The sequence below is a fragment of the Hesperophylax consimilis genome, chromosome 16 (genome assembly GCF_061612785.1).
Source record: "Hesperophylax consimilis isolate HC1 chromosome 16, BYU_Hcon_1.0, whole genome shotgun sequence".
Lineage (NCBI taxonomy): Eukaryota > Metazoa > Arthropoda > Insecta > Trichoptera > Limnephilidae > Hesperophylax > Hesperophylax consimilis.
This window is the reverse complement of record NC_142851.1, coordinates 6,633,908-6,653,315: the sequence shown is the minus strand read 5'-3', so window position 1 is coordinate 6,653,315 and position 19,408 is coordinate 6,633,908. Positions and strand designations below refer to the sequence as shown.

The 19,408-nt window shown below is 33.8% G+C and overlaps 1 protein-coding gene across 1 annotated transcript in view; it reads right to left on the bottom strand.

The window, feature by feature from the left end:
• Positions 1–19,041, bottom strand: part of LOC149416603 (serine/threonine-protein phosphatase 2A 56 kDa regulatory subunit gamma isoform-like) — a 169,664-nt gene extending 150,623 nt beyond the window's left edge. The window contains exon 1 of the mRNA XM_089640832.1: positions 18,707–19,041. The gene's annotated coding sequence lies outside the window, so the exon portion shown is untranslated. The remainder of the gene's footprint in view (positions 1–18,706) is intronic.
• Positions 19,042–19,408: the final 367 nt, after the last annotated feature.

The window sequence follows — 19,408 nt, the reverse complement described above, 5'->3', positions numbered from 1 at the left end:
GCGAAGATTCAGAATCTGTCTGCAGCAAAAAAAGCAGAAGAAAATATTATTGCAGAGGCGGTTCACCTTGGCGCAGCATAAACACAGATACACGGAAATAGAAAAAAAACTCACACTCGAGGCGGATGAACATTGCAAAGCAAACTAGAATATAAAATAAATATGGACATTAACCACTTTTAACCAGATTTGAATTATACAATTTTTACCTGAAAGTGGTGAACTGTTTAGTTAATCATTGATGAAGAAGATAATACCAGTAAATCTAAACCTAACCTAACATGAAACTTAAGACATTCTGGGTTCGATTCCCAGTTGCGACCGTAACCCTTTTTATTTTCCATGTCTTGTTCTGTTTCGTTTCGTTTAGATTTATTAATATTATCTTCTTATTCAATGATAAATGAATATATTTAATACTAAAGTCAAAGCAGAAGACAATGTAAAGAAAGACAGCTATATATTCAACATAAAAAATATAAGGGAGTGAACACTGGCTTATTCCTGTGCTTATTGCTTATGCTTTACACTTACATATTTCTTAATTTGCTTTATAACTAACTGTCATTATTACTTAAGTCATAATCATGCACAAAATTTCCTTACACAGAAAGTAATATGACAATAAACATAAAATCCATAGGAATATAATTTAATTTTACGCTCAAAAGCATCGTTTTTGGATCTTTATAATTGCAGTTTCCATGATCGAATTTTAAAAACATGCATAAATATACATATTATAATAAATGAGATAGAATTTCCATTTAAAAAAGTGTTATAAACAAAAGCAAGGGGTTTCTCAAAGGACCAGAGTTAGGTACTACCCTATTTGCTAACAATACAAGAGCGACTGAGTGGCCGGGACGAACTCTGAATAGCAGAACACAAGGCAGGCAATCACCATTATGCATTCTGATGTTTGCGCAGACAAACAAAGTCCAAAGACACCAGTCGCATCCTGACAATGGGAGGCAGACAGTTTGCCACTGGAGGACCGGACAAAAAGCCAATTAGCCATGTAAGCCAATTAGCGGGTGTTAGGCTCATAGAGCACGTGTTGGTGGCGTGCGGTATTTCCAAGCTACTAGACACTAATCTACAAGCTAAAGTTACTAATTTGTAATTTACGACACCGATAAATACCAAATGGCCTTGACCTTAGCATAAATTAATAGAGTTCTCTATAAATGGCATATAACAAGAATGTAATTAAAAGGAACAACCATTTCAAACACACCACTCAGACGAAGGATAAAGATAACTATCAATATATCCACATGAAATAATTAAATGAGACTCGATAGTAAGAACGAGGGTAAAGTGAGAATCTAAAATGGATCAAAACTGGCCTCCCATCAAAGCACGATGCGCACTCTGTCCCTCATTCATAATACCCCAATACTAACACTCCTACTTATTTATCTGAAGGTACATTTAAACTACACGGAGAAAAATAAGTAGGTATGGCTAATTTATTAAGGATCACTTGAAATTCCTTAACGAATGATTTCACACTTTTAGTAATTTACGAATATATTATCACGATGTGGGAACACGTGTTAATATATCCAAATCCGAATATTGTGGCATTTAGTCATGATACCTATTAATTCATTATGGTCTGAAATCCCGCTTTAAACCGGATTACCAATAAGTTGAAAGCATACTTAATAAATTAGCAATACTCATTTTTCTTCGTGTATCTTTCCGGGACTAAAAATTACGACCCATCGCCTGAAATAATTCAAACCTTAAAAAAATGCAAGGAATTTCTTTTAAATTAATTTGCCTATCTCACACTTTATTATACATTCCCATTCTAAAAAGTGCATAGGTGAAGAAATTACCACCAGCTAAACAATCCCGCCTCTATATAATCATTAATATACATTGTATATAAAATTTTAATAAAATAAATAGATACATAATAGTTTTTTTATCGTGATGACGTCATTTCATGTATATAATATTATGGAATCACCGTTAAAAACATACATACATGTATCTTATTGCAGCCAACTACATTATTACACAGTATTGTGAACTTCACAAATAATAATATCATATGGTTTAAGGGGGTGACAGATTATGCTATAAGTTCAAAGCGTTTCATATAACTCCATATTGCTCGCAGTACAATCCCATGCAGAACTGTCACACCTAAAAAGATGATGTGTTACAAGTGTTGGCGTTGCGACGATATGCGCTGTGACCTGCTAGCCAGGCGATATTTGAAACAGTTTACGGAGTGCCGTAATTACGCGGCTGTCATCTGTCAAAGTGACAGATCCCATAAAAAGAAACGACATTCCGCGGCAGTCCCCAAATTGATCTGACCCCTTTCTCCTGAGTAAGATTATAGCGTAGTGTGTCACCCCAACACATAATACGTATATGCCATACGCAAATTATGCGCGCATAATATAGCGTAATGTGTCTAAGGCTTTTTTTCTCCAAAAAAGCAGTTATAACGGTACCCGTGTACAATATTTAAATAATAATAGATTCTGGTGTCTTGTTTAAACCTGTAAAACCCAAAGGTGGGAATTCAGGGCAATAAAAGGAGTCCTCATAACCAAGAAATATGCATCTAATTCCTGCATTACATATTCAAGGTTATTTAACTGAAGAGGATACAGAAAAACAATGAAGTTGGAAATAAGTCAGTTCATGAAATTTGGGGCATTGATTAATTTTTATTTCAAACTTCTTGAAGTCACGTTCGTTCATCAATGGATGAGATATTACATCAATGTTGAAAAAAACATTTATTGTACAAGTATACGAAAGTACAAAGCGTTTTAGCTTGTAGGTAGACTTCGATATCCTATTTCTTACAACTAACCCGTATTTTTTACAGCTACACATTTGGCGTGAACTGTAGATTGTTCGTTGGCGATCTGCAGTAGTGATCGAAACGATGATGCGTTACCGACAATATCAATTAAAAACCTTTAACAATGGTTGTACATTAAGCATACCTACATATTTAGTCGCGTGAACTGTTGCTTGTTCGTTCATCTGCAGAAGTGCTCGGGAACGTAGATAAGTTACCGACAATATCGATTAAAAAATTTCATAGACGTGTTTGTACATTTAGAACCTAGCTACATATTTAGTCCATGTGAACTGTTTGTTATAGTTATTGTTTGCTATCTGCAGAAGTGCTCGTGAACGTAGATAAGTTACCGACAACATCGATAAAAAAAACATTGTAGATGCGATAGGGGGCCAGTCCCGTGGTTATTTCTTCATGGTAAGTCGTACGCCTCCGCATCGATGCACCATAACTCGGTGCTACGCCTCTTGAATAATTCATGTAAGTATGCAATATGTGAGCGGATGCGTTCGAATAAACGCGAGGGGACTTTCCTTACGAAAGGAAATCATTATTATACAGGGTGTATCGGCACGTACCCGACAAACTTTAACCAGCTTTTCCTTTACATTTTTTTTTTCAATTAAAAACAAAAAATGATTAAAAAAAAATCCACACTCCGTCACTGTCATTGGCATTGTTTCTCGTGTTCAACAGCTGTTATTAGCAAGTGTTTCAAAAAGCGTGTTCGTTCTTTCATACACACTAAATAATAATAGCTAAAAATGAGACGAATGGTGCCATGCCATTTCGTTGTGATCGTAAAAGCGCGCTAATGTAGGTACGTACGTATATTATTCAACGAAACTCGAATAAAATATTGCCAGGTGGGTTTTCAAACTTTGACAAAGGATAAAACAGTGGTGACATGTGGTGAAAATATGAATGGTAAATTTTTTATTAAAAAAAATGTTACCGGACAGCAAAGTGCCCATAACATTTTTTACTCCAAATTTGCTAAGGAATAGATGGTTAAAGTTTGTCGGGTACGTGCCGATACACCCTGTATACTTTTCGGAGCGGTTACCCGTGTCTTGCTTACGGAACATGGGGCGCTTTACAGCCATAGAGGAAAATTAAACTTCACATCAAACCGGAACTTACCTGCGACGATAAAATTTAATGTGAATAGCTCTATTTTTGATAGTGACAATTTGTGGTGGAAATTTAATTATTATAAAACTAGTGGACCCGGAATGCCTCGCTATTACTAATGTCTTTCTCGGGCGTCTTGCACCATTCACTACTGTATTTGTATACCACAATGTTACTGTTATTAAACTACACTACATCGACTTTAATGTGACTACGAATTTTAGTCCGGTGCCGAGATATTGCGTTGGCGAAGCTTAATGCTAAATCACTATTTTGATTAATCTTTATAACGAATCCGTGTACATTATGAATACCAAAAAATATGCTTTAGATAAATTGAAGGTTTTCCTATCGTTTCGCTTGAGTAAAATACATACAAAAAATAAATTACACTTTAAAAAATATAAATGTAAACTTCTAAAAAATATTTTTTTTCAACAGAAATGTATGAAAGCGTAAAAGAAACAACTTAAAAAAATACAGTATTATAGCTAAGATTATCTGTGACAGTTTCACTTGATTAACTTTTTTGCTTTGTTATAAAATTATTTACTAAATAAATAAAAAACAGTTTTGTGCAGAAATCGAACGTTTCTAGACTCCGTTTGTCAAGCGATTTTAATGCCTATTACCTACAATATAAATAATATAACAATACAAAACAAATACTCCGATGTTTTTGATATATTTGGTACATCAATTTAATTATATAAGCATACCTTATTGAAGTTTTTTGCATCAAATAGGGGAATATTTTGATAAAGCTATTTAAATTGACAGCAGTACAGTATTTTGCACGTTAACAGTATTTTGTCGGCTGACAGAAAAAAAATATTTTGTATTTTTTATATTTATATTTTGTACCTACATACTGTGTGGATCAAATTCAACAATATTTTTTTTTTATATATGTGTTTTAAACATTCATTTCCTGCACTATTTATGAGTATAATTTCTTAAATATTGTTATATGTGTATGTAAAAGCCTTAATAGGCGTAAATAAATAAATAAATAAATATAAGGTATACCATGAATATACACATTTTTGGCTTGTAGCTTCCTCTTAAGTATTCATCGGGCGTCCCCGACTCCTTCTACTAGAAGAAAAAACTTTCAGCGATATCAGTCGACTATTTTTCGAGTTTTGCGAGCACAAATATAAGAAAGCTTAATTTTTTACACTTTACAATATTTGAAAAAAAAAACTTTTCTCCTCTTTTCATTACATATGTACGTAGAAAAATGATATTAATATATTAAAAATCTCTTAAAATTATTGGTAATCCGGTTAAAAACGGGATTGCCGGCCGTTTCCTGATAAACTTTTAGTAAATTCTTAATATATCGGAACACGTGTTCTTGCACCTGAATTCTATCAAAAGTTTGTCAGGAAAACTATCAATTCATCCGTTAAGTGCCTGCAATCCCGTTTTTAACTAATAATCGAAGACATTCTTAACAAATTACAAATGTTAATTTTTTTCGTGCATGGTAGGTACTATTTGTATTTAAACTAAGGCATATATATATATCACTTTCCAAAGGTGTGTTGAATTTTCATTTTGATGAGTTATCCGGTCACCGAGTTTAATATATCTAAAAAAAGGTGGAAATGGAAGGAAATGAGGAAGAAGGGTGTAATAACTGGTGAATACGGTAAAAGTAATTGCAAGTAAAGTTTCGATTCTAAATTAAACCAATATGGTGATAAGATTACTACTAAAGCGCAAAGATTAGTATGATGCCAAAAATCCTCACTATTTTATTCAGCTTAAAAATGGCGACCAATAGGTTGAAAACTTTATGGCGACCAATAGGTTAAAAACTTTATTTATTTATTTCACGCCTATTAAGGCTTTTACATACATATATATAAAAAATATTTACGATTTTATACATGAAAATAGTGCAGGCGACTATTTAAAACAGTTGCAGAAAAATAACTATAAAGTTAAAATATCACTTTATGGTGACCAATAGGTTGAAAACTTTATCAAAATTGACCAAAAGTCTTTCTCAGTTCGTGATAACCCCGTTAAATGCACATTGTATGCATTAGCAAGCAGATTTAATGCACAATGCAGGGCCATAAATAACTTGCACTATCTTCACCGTTGCATCATAATGAAGTCTATAAACTTAGAGTTCAAAATAAACCCAAGGCTTATAGCAAGTCTGCTGTGTTGTAGAATTCTAGATAGAAAGCTAATGTACTTCATGCTGTATAAACCATATTCAATATAATATTAAAACATAAGCAACTATCATACATTCAAGTTATTTTGAAAATAAAGCAATGTAATGTAAAATAATGCTAAACCGTGTGTTTTTTAGTTTGTGAATTTGATCGACTAGAAATATTATAGAGGCTTTATTTAAACACTGCCCGTCTTACTCATAACAGATTACACAGAGGGATATGAACAGGTTAGTAGAAACGTTACACATAATCGTACTGCGTATACCGGCTGTAATACCGCAGTATTAGTGGGTGAAAGATTTTTACAATGCTCGAACCCCACAATTAGGGACGTATTACTTGGTATTAAGAAGGAGATCACAGACTTTGTTAAAAATCTGGTCGTTTTGAGAAATATCGATGGGTCGCGCAAATGTAAAAAAAGCAGTAATACCCATTGGCAGCACTATCGGAGGAATATTTTAAATCGAAATATCGATTTACCAAAGAAAATAAGGAACGCATAATCAAATTGGCCAAATTTCGAAGCAATTCAAAACAGACCGGGTCAATGACATCGCAAATGTCATCTGAAGAAACGTGACGTTAGCAACTAAACGCGAAATGGAAAAATGACTATTTTTGAGAATTGGAACAAAGTGGTGCCAGTCTAAAAAAATGTTGCATGAATGTTAGTACGAGTAAATATTTTAATCCGAGCAGTATACGGCCCTTCTCACCGTATAGCTACCAGCGCTGCAGCGGCGTATTAGGGAACTTTATAAACAAGACTGTGCGATTAGAACACACCTCGGCTTTTGTTTTAACCAGTCATTTTTGGCGAGTTTTTTTTTTGGAAAAGTAAAAATTTTCTGAATTTCTTTTTTTTAATAAAGCATTAAAGCATTAGAGAATGAGGTTACTTAGAATATGACCAAAAAATATTTAGGTATTTATAATGTTTGGTATTTGATTTTTTTTGCTTAAGTCTAAACAGGTTATGCGAATTTCAACCTTACATAAAAAATCAGAGTATATAAGTATGCATACACATAGAAAAAATGTACAGCAATATTGTAAAAGAATACACATTTAATATGACAGAATTGTCTCACGTTTTAACACCAATTTTGTAATGGAAAAATAATTATATTCTTACCTGTTTATACAATACTTATTATGAAACAAAACACGTAAAAATCAATTCCCACGATAATTTCGCTTTCATTATTTAGATACAAATTGAACGCAAGTCGTATCGTGTTTGAAAATCAACAATGTCAGCCGTTAATTTCCCAAAAAACATTTTTGATTAATCTATTAGCCGACAACACGCGACTAATTGTCGCCCACCAAAAGAATGCTCTAAATAGTCTATATTCTATAATGGTATAACCAACATTTGAGGGGAAGCTACAAGCCAAAAATGTGTTTATTCTTGGTATACCTTATATAGTAGGTAATAGGCATTAAAATCGCTTGAAAAACGGAGTTTAGTAACGTTCGATTTCAAGCAAAAAAACTGGTTTTTATTCGTTTTGTAAATGATTTTATAAGAAAGTAAAAATTTAATCAAGTGAAACTGTCACAGATAATCTTAGCTAAAATACTGTATTTTTTAAAAGTTTTTTCCTTTATGCGTTCATACATTTCTATTGAAAAAATATTTTTTTAGTAGTTTACATTTATATTTTTTATTGAGTAATTTATTTATTTATTTGTATTCTGCTCAAGCGAAGCGATAGGAAAACCTTCAATTTATCTAAAGCATATTTTTGGTATTCATAATGTACACCAATTAGTTATAAAGATTAATCAAAATAGTGATTTGGCATTAAGCTTCGCCTTAATATTTAGTTATGCTTTTCTAAGCACACTTCAAAGAAGCATAGCTCGGAATGTTAAATTCAATAAAAAAATAATAAACATTTCATAGAACACCGAGCAGAAACGAAATAGCGTGGCGTAATGATTCTCGCAAAAAAATGAGAATATAAAGCTGCAAAAACTATTCAAAGGTGAGCTCTGGCTTCATGAAAATTGCAATATATAAAAAGATTTTATATATACAACTTCTAGCTCAACTCAACTTTCTTTAGCCTACAAACCCATTTCCATTGAAAGCAAGCTATGGAGGTTTTAAAGATTAATGAAACTGATTTTTTTAATTTTTTTAAAATAATTTTCATTTTTATACGAAAAAGGGTTTGTAGCACTGGCGAAGCCGGGTAGTAAGTAACTTACAATGAACGATTAAATGTTTATATTACCTACGATGGTTAGACACTGACGGGTCAGTTGATGATCAATATTTATACGTCGTAATGGATTAAGGTAGGTCTAATCAGAAAGCTAAATCATTGATACAAAGATTATTTCAGTGTGCCATTTAAGCAAATGGTGTACAAAATGAAAAAAATATCGTTTTGTTTTCAATACATCAGCGGATATACAGAGATAATTAATCAAAATTAATAATTAAATCGACGGACGCCAGAAAGAAAAGGATGCCATCTCTCATAAAAAAATAAAAACCTATTTTTCTACAGATTTTTGTTTTACAGGGGGTAGAGTGCAAAAACTTCAGGATGTGATTCTACATAATAATATAAGTAAAAGAGATGAATAATTTTTTCGAAATTCCATTTAAAAATACTTTTCCATTGAAGATTATTATTTTCTCCATACAAACAATCCAACTTTTGTACCTGAAAACTACCATAAAACGTTGAAATTTCGAAAAAAAGTTATATATCTTTGTTACTTGTACTGTCATGTAGAATCACCTCTCGAAGTTTGTACACTTTACCCCAGGAAACCCCACTTAACAATACATGTAATTTAGATTGTAAATAAATAATCCACTATTATCCAAAAAATTACCTACTTCAAATTACGTCACATTATAAATATTTTGCGTTATTAAAATGTAGGATCTATAAATTGCATTTGGGCTGTAAAGCACAGACCTTTGAAAAATTACGAATCTGACATAAATTGTTAAAATTTATCCCCAGAAATTAAAAAAAAAATACACATTTCAAACATAGAACTAAAATAATTTTCTGCAAAATATATATTGTATGTAGGTATTTCAACGCTTGTCTTAATTCTTGACACAATTAGTTCTAATTTTAAATATGAAACATACATTTAAAACAAACCCGAGTTCAGAACCATAGTTACCACAACAGTAGAGATGAGTCGTTCGTGAGTGAGCCGTCGAATTGAGCTAGTTCTTTTTGAGGAGTCGCATTCGTACGACTAGCGGTAAGCCGTACCACGGTTCAAGTGAACGGTTACGCCTTTATATCAGGAAATAATTTAGAAAAATAGCGCCATTAAAATTATCCAATTATTAATTGTTATTAGGAGAACTTGCTGACACCAAAATTATTGGCTATTATTTAGGGGTGTGGGTACTATTTTATAAACCTGTCAACTTATTTTATTTAGGATTAAGATTTTAATTCCAGTGATTTATATTTGTTTTATACTTGTCACCGTTCGCCCATCGAAATTATCATAACACTATCATACTAATTACATATAATAAAAAAATATATAAAATAAAATCATAAAAAATACAGAGTTTTACAAATTTCACATCTATTCAGCCAATATGAGAGACTTTTTAGAATCATATCTCATAGCAGACACTGCGCCAGATATTCCAGGCATAACAAGAGAAAAGAAAAGTTAAAATTAATGGTTTTAATAATATTCGTTCAATCAACTAATGAATCTGTTGCAATATTGAGAACATAATATTACATTAAATAAGTAGAACAGAATTAATCTTACTTCTATGAAAAATGAGAAAGTAAATCATTATACGGTAGCGATTTATAAATTGAATCCAGAACGTTAAATAGATACTAAAGTAAAAATAAATAATAAAAAAATGTTAGAAAACATTCCATAATACATTGTACTTAACAGTGAAACTACCCTATTAATGTGAATATTCTCAAGAACCGGCGCTACAAAACGATCCAATTATTAAGTTTACTATCTAAAGTCAAGACTCATAACGCGCCATTGCGTCTTGCTGACGTATCGAAACGCATATCCGTGTCGGTCATCGGGGCTAACATGTGACCGGAGTTCACGAACGCATTCAGAACAGCTGTTACCATTAGCAGGCGACCGTGAAACCGTGGGTAATATTCTAATAGAGCATTATTAGATCATAGATTGGAGGGCGATTAGACAGTAGTCGAATGGATTGCACTGGCAACCAATTGGACATCTGCCTTTTCACGGTCAATGCTAGGTGGAACCCCTCTTCAATAGAGAACATCATTAACTTAGAACATAATGCGCAGTTAGAATATTTTCCAGGAGAGAATTCAAAGCATGGTTTGAATATATCGTTCAATTCGTGTTCTAGGTATCGATTCTCCAATCCAGGCCGCTCGCAATCGCCGTCGAAAGTACATCCATTGGTCGACGTTCTTATTCTTGAGTCTCTTCGAGGCCCTAGTGCGTGAACTTGATCGATAGTGTGAAGGGAATGGATTTATTTTAGCTGATTGAATGTCCAAGTATTGGAAGATAAATCCATCTTTTAAGATTATGCAGCACGTCGTGTAACGTTTGGAATCGGACCGCTAACAATAACACTCCTTGCGAGTATGGCGATAATGTTTAAACTCCCGTCGCCTGTTTTGATTCGCAAAAAAAACATCGCCAAAAAGTGTGTTTATTCTATTTTGAGAAGTTCAGGCACAAATATTGAAATGTTTTACGATCAATTTCTAAAGAACTTAATTCGCCACATTATACAATAAAACCATAACCGAAAATGGGTTCGTAGGTAGCACATTTTAAACTTTAAAGCAGTTTTTATAGGCCTGAATTTTTTTGTGGCTCTGAAGAAAACACTACCTTCAGAAAACTGAATTAAAAAAAACAGCAGAAGAATTAAGGAGACAGCTAACTGGGCCAGACACGTTCAATTATGGGAAGCGTCACACGACAAGCGTGACGGTATCATTCGGAAACACCGTCAGGTTTTGACAGCAAAATTACTCTGGATTGTTTCAGCTGCGATTATCTTGTGTGTTTTTGTAAGTTAATTGAGGACAGAGTGTATTCTTTGAAACGAAACAAAGAAAGAATTATATAGATGATATAGTAAATTACTTTGCACTAATAAAGCGGTTGGTTGGTAGAGCGGTCTAAGGCGTCGGGTTTCATCTCAGCTAGCCAAATCCTTAACTATCGCAACATTTCCTCTTATTATGATGGAAGTAGTAGGAATTCAAATGTCGTCAGGTTATTCGTAACCTTACAACAGTAACCTACCATTAAAATATTTTACGTAAAACGTTTTGAAAACACTATAAAACGTTTCCAACTATAAAATTAGCAGTAAATTAGTAACTTCCCGGGGTATTCATTTAGAAACATTTGAAAGAATTAAGTAAAATAAACCCCAAAGAAATGTCAATTTTCTAGACCTGCTAAGGCAAATTCGACTGTATGTTCGTCCAATTCGCCAAGCCGGGCGCCGGATATTTTTGATTCGCCTTCTTCACTTACGTCGTTCTTAAAATTCCCTGTTTATTTTAAAGTATTTGCCAGGGAAAATTCGACCGTAGGTGTACTGGGGTCAAGCGTCGCATTTTTGTACACGCCTTCTTCACTTACGTCGTTAAGATTCCGACTTTTTTTTAGATTTATTTTTTTTAAAGAAAGAGAATATTTCCGGGGTACGAATAGTGTCAATTTTTAAAAATTTCCTTCCACCACCACAGTAAGCGGAAAATGTTTCTTGTGTTGTGATGGAAGACTTAGCCAGTACAGCGCCCTTGAGGTGTTTTTGCACAAAAACGGCGCTATAAAAGTCATCCAGGTATTATTATTATTATTACTGAACACACTACGCCTGGGTAGGACCGAAACGTGATGCCAACTCGGCCACTGACTGGTCTGTATCGTCTTAAGAGATTGGTCACTGCCATGAATGAACTTTAACACTGAGGATATAGGTACCTAATGTTGTTTGCCTTTGTCACGTAGGACTGAGCAAGGCGGTTAGATCATCCGTCTGACCCATTTTTAGATCGCAACTACCTATGATAATAAATAATATTATGTCCTATGTTGAAGGTAGGTAGTTATATGTCAACCCTGGCCCCCTGTCTTAAAGGTTATACGCAATATTCAGCAGGTAATTGGTTAGGTAACTACTTTTATTCCGCATTACACAATGTTTTAGAATATACACCACTGCACTAGTAAAAAGTCGGGTTACGATGTAGGTTTGCTGGTAGACATATCTTTGTAAGAACACTCAATGCCACATCTCAAACTAACTTGGTTCCTAGAATAAAACACATTGGTAGATAATTACGACACAATGTGATGGTGTAAGATGGGTGGGGTGTGCACTACACAAACCGCCACATAATTTTAATGTGACCAGATCTGAATTGCCAAGTTCTCCCAACCCTCCTCCTTCTCATACCCCATTCCTTCCGCCTCACAACATTCCTCAACACTGTGGGTGCCACAATCCCACGTCCAACAGGATAATAATATGTGGAACTCTTACCACATAACAAAAAAACACACACACACATCCTGGTTCTTATTAAGGAAAGTGGGAAAGAGACGTATAAAATGTCCACATTATTGCATCAACGCCGCTTAATGTCTTTATTCCTTACTGCAGTCGTGTGAATTTGACAGAACAGGGCTTCGCATGTTTATTAATTGCAAAGCTTTTCAAAAATTACACAATAATGTAGTAAGATAGATTAAAAAAAAGTGCAGTAGGTATTAAAAATTACACTTCACATATTTTTGTCGCTTCTTCGAGTCACAGATTTATGTTGATAAAATACAACAATTGACGCATTGGAAGACAACATTGTTCGCGTTGTTTGTGAAATATGAAGAGCAGTGCTCAATAAAGTGTCCCAAAATTGGACGTCCAAAATGAGCTTCATGAACAGCCGCCGTGGACATATGCCAGAAATTATTTTCAAATGTTATTACTAAGAATTATTAAAATTTTGATTTTTATTTTTTTACTAAAAGTTAATGTTTCATTTGGCATTTCATCTGTCTGAAAATTTATATATATACTATTTTGGGTTAAATAAATCGGTAGGTGCTGTTCTTAAACATTACCATTTACCATCGTTAGATTTATCTAATCTAAAGAAAAAAAATCCTAAAATATATCATAAGTTTTATGAAATATAAGTTTTATCAATCGCCCGTCTTAATTTTGGTGGTACCAATCTGAAATTCAGTGTATAGAATAGTGAACGTTAAGGACGGGTTGTTTGACAGAAATTAAAATTTAACATGTAACATGGCCATACAGCGAATGAATTTTGTTTTTTCGACAGTTGAAAGTTTCCTGTTAAATGCCAATTCTAAGTCCATCTCAGCTTTGGAACAAATTGTGAACAGCAAAAGAGGACAATCATAATATTGTTAAGCTTGTATGACGTCCTCCGTGGTCAGGGAGTAAGCTCTCAACTAGCAATCCAGAGGTAGCGGGTTGAAATTCCGGCGTGCACAAATAACTTTTAATGAATTAATTTGTATTATTTTACAATTTAATCATTTGAAATAATATAAGGTATATTTGCGACACGTTGCAGAGTGGAAGATACTTTCAGAATCACCCTGGTGTAAGACCACCATTCAGAATTGAAATAGCTTTAGCCGTGTTTGGTGAACAGATCTGAATAGCCAGGTACTTCCCCACCATCCTCATTACCATCTCCTTCCGCTCCCGCTACCTCACGACATACCCCGATTGGGTAAGCCAATCTCTTTGACTCCAGACGGTTAGGAGCAAATGGGACTCTTTAAAAAAGCTTGTCATCTTATTACAACTGAAACGCACCTTGAATCAGCGTTTAACTTTCAAATGTAAAAAAAAAAAGGCGCTTAGTGACCATTTGATAACTTTGTCACGCTTGAATTTCTGCGAAATAACTGGGACTTAATGTATGATGAAAGCATCAGAAAGAAAAGTAAGTAACACAAAACAGGTTGAAAAAGAAGAAAGTTGATCGTTCTTTTAACCGAATTATCGACAAAGGCTCACACCGCTGCAAGATTGGGAGGTTCATAAATTACACGTAATGATGCAAGTCGGGCCATGACGTTGGTCGAGAAATTATTCTTGCACGTAACATCACTTTCACGCGTGTATAAGGGAGAATGGTATTCGAAATCTAGATCAGACTAGGTCTCCTGGACTTATCAGGTTACGCGTTTTCTAATAGCACTTTTTTTGTAATGCATTTGACCTGGGAGGTCAACACTAACAAGATTTTTTTTTTCTTTATTCATAAAAATATATTTGGAAATTATTAACAAAAAACTCACCTCTCTCACCTCTTAGAAACATACGCAATATATTAAACAAAAATTATCTGTATAAAGTCTACCATGCTCTTTGCTAATCACGCACATATGAATATGGAATTATTGGATGGGGATCAGCCTCACGCCTGTGTCAGATTACGCTATACGCATCAAGCGGTTTTTGGGCGTGGCCTATACATATTATATGTTGTAGTGTCACACGAAGCTATCCCTATGGCAGGGGTCAGATCAATTAAGGAGCTGCCGCGGAATATAATTTCATTGTAGGGGATCTGTAATCTTGGCAGCTGACAGCCGCGTGACCACGGCAGCTCCCTGATTAAATTGTTTGAAGGGGGTCGTTTCATTTTCCAATAGCAGATCACGGCATATCATCATCCCCACACCCGCACTTGGTGTGATAGGTCTGTATGGGATTACATGGTTAACTTCTAGATTTGGATATAAATCGTTGTTTTTTTTCTTTCTAACGCGGTTTAATATCATATTTTCCACCACAACAGAAATGGAGACACAAATAGTTGTGTCTCCATTTGAGTTGTTCCCAACAAGCAACGAGCAAATTAGCCTGAAGTTAAACTTTCAATAGCGCCTTTGATCAATGAGGTTCCATCAGCCGCAGCACTGTCATGAAATAATGAGTTCTACAAAGAGCTACTTTATAACTAATTATCTCAGGGTATTATTGGGTCAGATCACAACTTGTTGTTCTAAGATCCCGAGGTGAAGAGGGTCCATATTATTCAAGCGCTTGACGTTTGAAATACTACACTAAAAATAATCCGTAATGCAAGATAATCATTTTCAGAGGCGTGGCAATAAATTTCCCGGTTCCCCCCCAAGCAATAATGTTTTCTTGGACTGCCTCTTTGCATCGAAAATGAATGCAAGGAACTGAGCAGGTTAACTGCGGAATGCAATCTTGCGATTTAAAATAAGATTAGTAGTGCCTGCGACGAGAATTAGCGCTGCAGGAATACATTTTAATTTTGTTTGCCACATTTTTTTCTATGTGAATACCGCACAAGAGTCTTAACTGCTCCCAACCGCCTGGAGCCAGTGAGACTATGGCATCCCCAATTGGGGTATGTTGCGAGTCTAAATGCAGTGGGGAGGGGAAGAGTTTGGAGAAGATGAATATGTGCGAGTACCTGACTAATCAGATCTGATCACCAAACAAGATTAAAGCCATTTCATGAATGGTTTCAATTCTGAATGGTGTGACTGGTCTTACACCAGGGCGATACTGAGAGAATCTTATTTAAAACAAATAAATTGTGAAATAACACAAATAAAATTTACTAGCGCAAGCCGGGATTTGAACCCGCGACTTTAAGATGGCTAGTCGAGAGTCTTACCCCTATGAATACAATAAAATAAAACATTGATCAAAATCAGAATGTTACCATAAACTGTTTTTTTTCAAGTAATAATTCTAACGTACCCTATAATTAGGTACTATCGGTTTATCAGGTATTTTGCCAAACTTTTGATGAGTTTATCAAAGCCGAGATAGAAGTAAAGGTGTGGATCGGAACTAAAATTTCTAGAAGATATCAATCTATTAAGCCACCGATAGGCGATAATAGTTTACAAAGTAATTATTTCGAAGCCGCAAATGCAATTACATTAATTGATTCTCCAATGATGACTTGCCTAAATCATTTATAATGGCCAAGTTTTCCGTTAACTTCATCAATAGCAACGTTTAAAATTTGAATTAGCCACAAATAATAACGAATTTCGTTCTATTCTAAATTCAAATTAAAATCACATCAGTAATAACCGATTTACTGGAATAACAAACAGCCTTCGGATATTAACGGCGATTTTAGGGAACCACCGCCCCGCGTCGTGAAAGACATGTAATAATGGAATTAGTCAATATATCATTTTAAAGATTCATGTATTTTTAGTGGCGGTAATATTTAAAAATGTTAATTAATCGAAATAATAAGCCATAACTTACAAATAACAGTAACCTCGAGAGAAAAATCAGAAATCAACAACCTATGAAATTGAGACACAAAAAATTGAGAATTAAATAAAATCCAAATATAATATCATAAGTAGTTAAACAAATTAAAACAAAATATTAAAGTGTCATTTTATCAAAGTTCTAATAGGTTAATTCCGTGCTGTTAAAAATTAAATTAAAGTATTCAATTTTATTAGAATCATTTTTTTAAGGTTATACCAATCAAATATATCACTGAAGAAGAGGATAATACAAATAAATCTAAACGCAACATGAAACAGAACAAGACATGGGAATTAAGTGGAAGCTACAAGCCAAAAATATGTATATTCTTGGTATACCTTATATTGTACGTAATAGGCATTAAAATCGCTTGACAAACGGAGTCTAGAAACGTTCGATGTCAAGCACAAAACAGGTTTTTATTATTTTGTAAATAATTTTATAAGAAAGCAAACATTTTCAAGTGAAACTGTCACAGATAATCTTAGCTATAATACTGTATTTTTTTTAAGTTGTTTCTTTTACGCTTTCATACATTTCTGTTGAAAAAAAATTTTTTAGTAGTTTACATTTATATTTTTTGAAATGTTAAATATGATTTAAGATTTTCACGGCCAAAAGTATTTTTGTTATTTGTTTTTGGGGTATTATGCCGTGTTGCGCTAACTCCTTCTTTAGCCAACGTTTCGGACAGCATTGCAGTGTCCATCATCAGGGCAGATGTCTTTTTGAAATGTTATTTATTTTTTTGTATGCATTCTACTCAAGCGAAAATATAGGAAAACCTTCAATTTATCTAAAGCATATGTTTTGGTATTCATAATGTACACCAATTCGTTATAAAGATTAATCAAAATGGTGATTTGGCATTAAGATTCGCCTTAATATAAAGGTAACGGTCTCAAATGCGAATCGAACCAAGGATCTCTTTCTCACCGAGACAACAACTCGGACATTGAAACTTAATTATATCAAGGTCATTACTGTCGATTTTGAATTCATAATTAACACTATGATCTTCAACATTTTTTATACATATTGTTGGCTGCTATCTTTTTAAAGATGGATAAGACAGAGAGATCCTGGATTCGATTCCCAATTGCCACCGTTACCGTTTTTATTTTTCTATGCCTTGTTCGGTTTCATGTTTAGTTTAAATTTATTAGTATTATCTTCTTCTTCAATGTTTAATTAATTTATCATTCAAATACAACACAGAATTAAGGTTTTTAACCCTTGACCCAGCTGTTGTTCACATCCTGGCATAAGTTTAAAGTGTACCAGTCAAAAGATGCCTGCAGTAGGGTAATATCGGCTCGATGCCAAATAAATAAGTGGAACAAAGTTACAAGTCAAAAATAATAAAGATAAAAATAGCGGTTTTTTTTAATGCAGTTGACGGGAATAATAATTGGTCCTTTCAGCGTTAATAATTATAGAAATATTGCAAAACACACATTCTAAGCAGCGATCACAATATTTTTATAGGAATGCCATTCGCATGAGAAGCAACTCACTTTGGTAAGATTATTCCAACTTGTATTATTTACGTGGACTTCTAGAAAAGGCGATAAAATTCAATTAACACGCGCAATATAACCAATGCGGGCAAATCAGAAACCATTAAAAGCATTCGAAGCGAAGTATGAAGATTTAAATAACACACTATAGAGAATTGGTCACCAAAGTGCAGTAGTAATAATAAATAACAAGTAAAAAAAAGAAGTAAATATACAGAAACTAGAAACACCATAATACGTAATTAAAAACATAAAAATTGTTGTTGTTAGATAATAATGAGAAGTAAATATTTCAGTTACTGAAAATGGAAAATAATTCATTTTAACAGTTATTTCGATAAATTAAAATAGATTGTTCACTTGGCGTCGATTGTCGTTGTTGCGAAATTTTGTATCCAATTAAAATTTTAAAAAAAAAATTAAAAAAAAAAAATCTAGTCAAAAAAAACTATTTTAATATAATGTCAAAACAAGGCGTGAAGAAATGACGTCTAATTATTAATGTTTTTTGTAACGAAATAACTCTACTAAAATGCAAATAAAATACTTACATCTCATTATTATCTTACTGATACAAAGTCTATTTAAAATAAAAGGTCCCTGTATTCTGTATATTTACGAAAAAACCTAAATATATGACATTATCATACAAACAAAAAAACGTCAAAATATATGGAGGTTAAACGACCTGAGTCGAAAACACGTTCAAAACACGTTTCAGCAACATAATCCGATCGGCAGAAGCATCACTCTTATAACATTTGGCACAGTACAATTATTTTTTAAATGTTAAAAAATAACTGAGGAAAAAATGCACTAAGTTAAATATGATAATTTTTTTAATTATTTAATAAAAATTTATTGCACTTTTTTATTTTCGATTTATTAGGAATGCTCACATCATTTGTTTATCAATTAATAACACGTTCGGGTGTTGCCACGCCGGTTAAAATATTTATTTGGTAAATAAACACGTATTCGAGAAGAGGCTTTCGCGCACTAACAGGCGGACGACGTAGCACGGCGGCGATCGCGAGTCGACTGAGGAACTGAGGACGTGACCGGGGGCGGCGCAGCGTGGGCCGCTCCTCCCGAACCGCCCAAGACTTGGAAACAAATCTGACAATTCCACGGCACGTCTTCAAAAACACCTGAGAGTGGATAATCCCATACATACATTTCTTCAGGTGTTCTGACTATGTGCCCACCTGCTAGACTCCAAATTGGAAGCGCGCAGAAAGAAGACACTTAAACAAAAATTCTCGCGCAACAACTTGATTGATATAATTAATTTATACCCTTTTCCAGGTATTTCGACTGAGTGGTCTGGTGCTTTATTCGTATTTGAATCCACGCAGCCAAGAACAAGATTTTCAATCCAACGGCGGGC